Genomic DNA, 5901 nt, shown 5'->3' with positions numbered 1-5901 from the left:
AGAAGCTCTTTTTGATTTAGGCCACTGACTGTTAGTCGCATTTTATATGGAAACCTTTAAAATTTATGATCAATGAGTAGTAGTGGGATGTGTCATCTAGGATGAGTGATGATAAGAGATTTTGAGAAGCCTCTGTCTATTGCCATGTTTTACTTCCTGTGTTATAATTCTGAATCGGGTGAATAGAAGGTTAATCACTTATGCCTACACTAGTAATAATTATTAAAATTTATATAGTAAAGAAGTGTTTTGTAAATGGATTTGCTTAGTTGGCTATTAATTATGCACTAAAACCCTGAACTCTATTACAGTTTTTTTGTAGCTGGAATTTCTTGGTTTAGCAAGATTTTTGTCCGTTTTCTTCCACTTGTGTGTTATAATATTTGTTGATACTTAAAAAGAACTCAGGAAATTGCTCGTATCATGATTAAGCTTAGGAAAATATTTTTATTTATTTCTTCCGTACGAACAAAATTGTGTTATATCTATATTACTTAATGATCATGTAAAGTACAAATTTGTTAGTAATGTTCTGAGATGTTTGGTGACTTTTATAGCTGGCTGTTTGAATGCAGTAAACTGTATGGCATGGTATAATGGTGTTAAGCGTTAGACTTAGGCAGATTTTGGAATGGTGAGACGAAGTTTGGAGACAAACTTTCAAACAAGTTGGGGAGAGTGTAACATCCCGTAAAAATTAGGAACTTATATAAATTATCATTCATAATGTAGAAGCTTGACTTGTCATTCGATATATATATATATATATATATATATATATATATATATATATATATATATATATATATATAGTGTGAACTTAATTTAAATTAAGAACAACTTATACTAGATATAATTATGAGGAATGAGGTTCATTAGGAGTTAGTTTTGGACCCAATAACTAAATATGTGTTGCGGCCCAAGCCCCACAAGAGTAACTAGTTCAGCCCGACAAGTCTTTGGTCATATTCTTTAACATACCCTTCAAATTATCCTCATGTAATCTGTGAGGTTGTCTCCCATTGGGCCAATAACTAAATCAATTATCTTTTCCATTCCATTATCTCTTAGCATCGTGAAAGGGGAGGAAAACAGATTGCCCATCCCTCAATTTGAGAAACTCACTCAACACCATCTTCAAATTACCTCCTCATTCTGGTACGCTCAGCAAGGAGAGAGACCAGCCCGAGTTGCTGCTCTCTTGGTCCAGAAATCTGATCACTATAATTCCTCCCTCCCATCTTTCCTCCAAGTCGTAGGCTCCATAAGAAGAACACCAAAGCTTCTAGGCGAATTTCCTCTTCCTTCCCCACACCCTTCTGTTCGTCAGGGAATTACACTAGCAAGGAGTTGAGGTACTGCCTCTCCGTACATGCACCTCACCATTTCTCTCTGTCCCTCCATGGGACTTCCCCTCACATGCAGCCGAAGCCAGAACTATTGGAGCGCTGAGAGAGTGCAGAAGCTGTTGCATCTTTTGGTTGCTGCCCCGTGACCATTTAAGAACCTTTGGTCACATGTAATAAGGTAACGTAGAGTAAAATTAGTCCCTTGTTTCCTTACTGTTTCGGTCTCTAAAACCATTAATAGAGGAGTTATGTTTGTCATTTCCTTTCCTTGGTTTCTGTCTAGTTAGTTAACCCATGATCTCTTGTTGCATGCAAACAAAGAACCTATTTTGGAACATGGAAGAGAGCTCCTCACTGTTTGGGGACTGCTCTTTGACTTGAAAACATAGCAAGTCTGGCATGTGTTTCAACCATGAAGACAGCATGCTAAAACCTTAGTAGTGTACTCTTAACCCATCTAGGGAAGGCGATATAAATGAAAATTAAAAGATTCTAGTTGAAGCATACTGTATAAGTCGAAAATACATACATAGGAGCCCATGGGTAGATCACTTGATAACAGTGGGTTAGGCAAATTAATAGTGGTTTACATGTGTTGAATGTAAGTATACAGAACCCCTTTAGCGCACCCTTAAGTTTAACAGAGTTGGGTATGTAAATAAATATCACGAGCATCCTTTTTAATTCTAAAATCCAATTCTGAGTATGTCGAAACTATTCGCTGTTACTTATTGGTAAATTAATGTGAAACCAGAAATTGTTCAGAGTAATAAGCAGGTTAAAACCGAATTGGTATACAGGGAAAAACCTAGGATTTGTTATTGTTACAAGTTAGAATAATTAGCATGAAATCAGAAAATTATTCATCATGAAAAACATGAAAACCGATGCTATACAAGAGTTAGGTGGCATAGAAATTGTTTGTAAATTATAGAAAAGATTATTTAGAATTCTAAATTGGTCTAGTTGGTATATGTTGTTGTATCAAGTTTTGCTCGAATTAAATTAATAGGGCAGTATGATATTCGTTTCCCCATTAGCACACCCAGGGTCTTGTAGAGTTAAATTTGTGAATACAATGTCAGGAACCTTTTTAATATTGAAACCCGAACTGGTATGCTTGAGAAATGTTGGATTTCTTTCACTGTTTATAAGTGGGCAAAGAAATTAATTGAAGACAGACTGTTGCTAGATAAAGAACCATGCAAACCGAATAGGAATAGAGGGCTTAAGGGAATGAAAACGTCTTGTAACGTATAAGAAATTTTTAGGTTGTAATTCTGACTTGTTGCATTCTAATTAGGTGCACGTAACACTTATTGAGTGAGCTGAATTTTGGTGCTGTTGATTATTGCTTGGACACAAGGTAAGTGTTTGGTGGTATTACCTAATGTGACTATTAGCTAGTGTATAGAATTGTGAATTGTTGTTCACATGTGCCTTGGATTAATGTGCTGTTATATGCTATATATATGCTGCCTATTTAAATTAATATAAGTGTTTTTCTCTTCGTTCCAATCATTATCTCTTGACTGAATCTCGGGTCTATGTGATCTCAGTTGAGAATAATTATGTTTAAACTATCAGCCATGAGCTGAACTATCTGTGGAACGGTTAAACTGTGAAACTCTTAAAGAACTGTTTTCAAAACTCTTGACCGAAGCTTTTTGTATTTCTTTGGCTAAGTAAGCTATATTCATTGTGCGCCAATGGAAATTGGGTACATACTGAGAAAGGAACTTCCATAAGGAAGGGATTTCAGACAGCTTAGCCATTGGGGGAAGGTAGATGTCATGGAAAAAACGCAACTGGTCACCTTGGGAAAAAGGGGCCAACTCGTCCATTTTAAGGTTCTAAACTAAGTACCTATTGGAGTCAAGGGAGCCATAGGAATATGGAAACTTGTGAGTCATCTAGACCATGAGCTAGGAATCAAAGTTGGCAGGCAAAGAAACTGGGACAAAGCCAAAAGGTGCTAAGTCTTGAGCAGAGAAAGCAGCCCCTTTAAGAGTGAAGCAGTGAATCTGTTCCTTCTGTTAAACTATTTTAACCACCACCTTGTTGTCTCTTGATTATAGTTATTTCTGTTTTAGTAGTTTTATTTTATTTCATTTAGTACTTATAAAAACTCCAATGATTGTTATCTCACCTTCTTCTAAACAGGAAGGATCACATACATAACGCAACGAGCAACTGTTTGCCATCAGATTGAATCTACTGTTCCTGAGGAACATTGTCAAGACAGTAGGGAACATTTGACCTGACAGTTCATTTACTAACTTTTCTTCTCATTTTCACTCTTTATAAACAGTGATAAAACAATAATTAGCACTCTATTCTCGTGGGAACGATAATTTGGGCATTAATACTCCCTTTATTACTTGATGCATGCACTTGCGCACTTGAGTTGGAACTAAGGGACGAATCTGTGTTCTGCAAGAACAGAGGAACGTCCCCTATCAGAACTTATATTTTTCCACCATCAGCAAACAACCCAACACTAGTCAGTTGGAGCAATAAAGCAGAAACATCTTAAAATCCATTAATGGAAGCAAGCTTACATAATAAGTTCAACTTAGAGGGATACTTCTATGTCCCTTTGGCCTTCTAAAAGAACTTATCTCATACTAAGGAGCATAATTATAGAAATTCCTAATTACAAACTAAGAGAAAAACAAAAGAAATTAAGGGAAGAATACAGGAAAATAGAAGAAACAAGAGTAGGACGTGAGGTCCTTTCCAAAAACTTTGAATTGTGTTGTCTTCCTCTGTATTTATAGGTGCTCTATCCTCATTGAAATGATCTTGGCCGTTGATGGGATTCAACGGGTCATATTTCATTTAGCTCCCAGATGGGCTCCTTCTAGCTTAGCCCTTTTGGTATATTTTGATTTGTTTATCCTCTTCTATTGCTGAAGTCTGAATGTTATTATGTTGCAATTGTGTTTCTCATCCTTCTTTTTGCTTGTCTCCCGCCTTTGTTGTTGCTCCATTGCTTTTCCAGGTAAGGACAACAAATGTAGGTTTACTTTTTTTCATTCATGCCATCTTTTGCAGCTTTTGTCCCTTTTTTTGTCTTTTTGTCCTTTTCTTTTCTTTTCTCCTCCAAAGTAGCATCAATGATGAGGACATAGGAGGTGGCGTGACCAAGACAACAAACTTGGAGGACATACAAGGTCTTGGAGGCCCAATGACAAGAGCAAAAGCTAAAAAGGCTACAGAGGCTCTAAATCTCTTGGTGACCACTTTACTTGAGACAAGCCCAAGTCTAAAGGAAGAAGAGCCCAAAATGATACACTTAATTCAAATTGAAGACCTTGAAGAATAAGCCTCAATGGATATGCATGAAGGCTTTATTTTACTTGGCCCAAATTCTGCACTTAATTTTATTTTCTTATATTTAGTTAAACTTTTTGTAATAAGGCTTATTGGGCTGGATTATTGGGCTGTCTATTTTCTTTTATGTGTAAGCACTTTTAGGTTAAACTCAATATGGTTGTAGCCCACTATATAAGGGAACACCATGGCTTTTGAAGACAGATTTGGAATATCAAGTTAACCTATTTTGGTGAGACTAGTTCTCTTGGGTTCTTTTGAGAATCTCCGAACTTATCAAGGGCATCAATCCTTGTGGCGTTCTTGGGCTTATCAATTCTTTGGAATTGTGGCGCCTACCTATAATCCTTAAACTCCAATTTCGTTCTATATTATCTTGGATTCATATCTCCCTAATTCCTTATCCTTTTCCGGTGATTCTTGTGCCAAAATCGTGATTCAGGAAGCCATCTTTCACCTCGTTTTGGAATCACCCAAATCCGAGGTCCGTAGCGTGAGATACGTTCTGTTTTTAACAGTACATGTTGGCGGCTGAATTTGGAGTTATAATTTTCCATTCCTAGTAGATCCATTCCTCCAATCCTATTGGGGGATCATATCAATCAACTTCCTGTTGGGCCCTTGTGGAGTGGACTTGGGTCACCTGAAATGCAAAAACAAAAATTAAGTCCAAATTCAATTAAATTGGGCTATTTTGCTACAGGTTATAACACCTCGCAATCCTAAATTATATATTAAAATATTAAACATTGTTTAACACCCTACCTTGTATGCATCCAAGAGAGTCGTTTGCTAATCATTATTAGAGTTGCAGAATTTAGTAGCGAACTTTTTCTTTTAAAATACCCTTGAGTGATGAAAGTGGAAAGCTAATAAGATTTTCTTGATAAAACTTTGTAAAAACCTTGCTGTTTGCAAAGTTGGAAATTTCCCAAAAACAGTTCGTGTACAAAATCAATATCAAATTGAGTTTTCAAAATATTTTTGTACGGTTTCCAGAATCTGAAAGTAGACGCTTGGGGCTTTGCGTGCGTATAAAATAATAGTAAATCAGAGTTCATTTTCCCCTCGAAACATAACTCGTAAGTTGTCCGTAAATCGTTAAAAATTCAGCATTTGATAAACGTTAAGAAAGTCCCTTTTCGCAAAACATTTCAGATTTCTTAAAGCAGCCGCTGTTCATAAAAAGACTTAAAGCAGAAATAAGTCATAGTTT

The 5901-nt window shown here is 36.3% G+C and overlaps 1 long non-coding RNA gene across 1 annotated transcript; it reads left to right on the top strand.

Annotated features, from left to right (window-relative positions):
• Positions 1–1043: 1043 nt before the first annotated feature.
• Positions 1044–4904, top strand: LOC133289792 (uncharacterized). Its single transcript, XR_009748532.1, has 3 exons — positions 1044–1527; positions 2653–2715; positions 3513–4904. It is a non-coding gene; the product is annotated as an uncharacterized LOC133289792 (long non-coding RNA).
• The last annotated feature ends 997 nt before the right edge of the window (positions 4905–5901 follow it).

This window comes from Gastrolobium bilobum, unplaced genomic scaffold, assembly GCF_033153095.1.
Source record: "Gastrolobium bilobum isolate Gb01-03AN ecotype WA unplaced genomic scaffold, APGP_CSIRO_Gbil_v1 utg72763, whole genome shotgun sequence".
Classification (NCBI taxonomy): Eukaryota; Viridiplantae; Streptophyta; class Magnoliopsida; order Fabales; family Fabaceae; genus Gastrolobium; species Gastrolobium bilobum.
Note: the sequence above shows the minus strand (reverse complement) of the source record. Positions and strands in the feature narration are given on the sequence as shown.